Raw genomic sequence first — 2,262 nt, forward strand, 5'->3', positions numbered from 1 at the left:
AGTCAAATGCCTTAGGCACTATGCTACCAGAGCTCCCAAAGTGACAACTCTGCCTGAACAGGGAGTTGAACCCTGGACCCTCAGATTAAAAGTCTGATGCTCTACCAACTGAGCTATCTGGATAAACTACAAAGACAGTAAAAAGATCAGCATTTGCCAGAGGCCTGGAAAGGGCAGGGATGAACAGGTGGAACACAGAGGATTTTTAAGTCAATTGAACTATTTTGATACTGTAATAACAGATACATCAGTGGTATCACTAGGGTTGGTGTCGCCCAGCGTGGTAACTTATGGAGTCAATCCCGCCCCCTGCCATGGACCTCCTCCTATACAGACTGTGTAGAATCCTTGTTAATGTTTGTTATCAATTTTAATTACAGAATCATATATGATTAGCTGTAACTTGCTTAAATGTAATATTTCTTAGATTTTATGATTACTAACAAGAAATTGCTTTGTGAAATCTTTCCATACTGAATTACATTACAACTGAGTGGAAGTGTTTCTTTTTATTTATTTTATTTTTCTCCTTCTTTTCCTTTAATTATTACTTTATTCTCAAAAAAAAGTTATTGATAGGTTCACTAATACTAGTTACCACAATGTTGTAACAAAAACACCAGAAAATTTGACAAGATCAGTGTCTGTAAAAACATCAGCAGCAACGAAAACAACAGCATGTGCTTGTAGTGCATGAAGATGAAACTGCGTGATTCCAAGTGTCATTGTAATTGGGTAATAATGACAGCTCTGACCAGAGTGCATTAAAAGATTCAAGCAGTAAATTAGCATAGAATTCTACTTCTATAGTGATACCGACTCAGAAACCCAAGGAGGGGTCTCTATGAGTCAGATCCGACTGGAAGGCAGTGAGTTTTGGTTTTGGTTTTTTTTTTTTTTTTTTGGAGGTATAGTGATACATGTAATTTGGGTTTACGAAAAATATTTTTGTTATTTTAACTAACTACAGGGATATTTTTATAAAAAATGAAAAGTTTCTTCTGAAACACTGTAAAAAATTTTATAGATATTTTGGTGTAACTTCCTCTGACAGTGCTACCTGGTACAGTCTGCACTCCCCAGACCCCTCTAACAGTGCCACTGGGGTACATTAAACATTTGTCAAAATACATTGCACTGTGCAACACCAAGAGTGAAACTGAACGTAAACCATGGACTTAAGTTGATAATAATGTATTGTGGTGCAGTGCCTAAAGCATTTGACTACTAACCAGAAGGCTGGCAGTTCAAACCCACTAGCCACTCCATGGAAGGAAGGTTGGGCAATCTACTTTCATAGTGATACCACTTCTGAAACTCAAGGAGGGGTTGCTATGGGTTGGATTTGACTTGATGGCAGTAAGTTCTTTTTTTTTTTTTTTCTTTTAATGTATTGTATTAGTATTGGTTCATTAATTGTAACAAATCTATCACACTAAAGCAAGATGTCAATAATAGGGGAAATTGCATGTGGGGGCAGGGGTATATAGGAATTATCTGCTCAAGTTTTCTGCAAACCTATAACAACTTTAAAAAATCATTTACTAATTAAAAAAAATGTGGAGGGAAAGAGTTGTAAAAAAAACTAGTTTCCGTCAAGCGTGACTCACGGTGACTCTAGGTGTGTCAGTGTGTACTGTTTTCAAGATTGTAACCCTTCTGAAGCCCATCACTAGGCCTTTCTTCAAAGATGCTTCTGGGGGTGTTCAAAATGCCATCCTTTCATTGGTAGGAGCACTTCATCCCGCGACTCCTGCAAAGCAATATGCACTTGAAAAATTACCTTCTCTTTCTTTAACTTTATGTAGTATTTAGAGGCCATAGACTTGCTCTTGTGTTGTTAGAAACTGAAACATGAGGGGTATATTTAAGAGTCTCTCTCTCTGTCTCTCTCTCTCAATCACACTGTTTCCCTCTCCCTCCCCTGTCTCTCTCCCTGTCCCTGCACATTCTTGTTAATTTCCTGGTGGAGTGTTTCGGGAGCTGAAAACAAGATGTTTTCTATAGATGGTCTTTATCTTTGGAATCCCCTTCCTTCCTGAACTGACAAAATCTGAATTGCTTGGCCTTCAACAAAGCCTATTCCAAAGTTTGTCTTTAATTGAGCTTCCGCTAAAGGATACTGAAGAATCTATTTGCTTGTTACTACTGACAAGACAATAAAACTCGGTCATGGAATGGTTCTGGATGCTCGTTTTTCCTGATTTGTAAAGATTCAACTTAATACTGACTTAAGTAGTAACCACTCTCCCTCCTGTTGCA

General features: G+C 37.8%; 1 non-coding gene across 1 annotated transcript; it reads right to left on the minus strand.

Moving 5' to 3' along the window:
- Positions 1 to 50: 50 nt before the first annotated feature.
- On the minus strand, positions 51 to 123 carry TRNAK-UUU. Its single transcript has one exon. It is a non-coding gene; the product is annotated as a tRNA-Lys (tRNA).
- Between the last annotated feature and the right edge of the window lie 2,139 nt (positions 124 to 2,262).

The sequence above is a fragment of the Orycteropus afer genome, unplaced genomic scaffold (genome assembly GCF_000298275.1).
Source record: "Orycteropus afer afer isolate SDZICR_OR568_19922 unplaced genomic scaffold, OryAfe1.0 scaffold00153, whole genome shotgun sequence".
Classification (NCBI taxonomy): Eukaryota; Metazoa; Chordata; class Mammalia; order Tubulidentata; family Orycteropodidae; genus Orycteropus; species Orycteropus afer.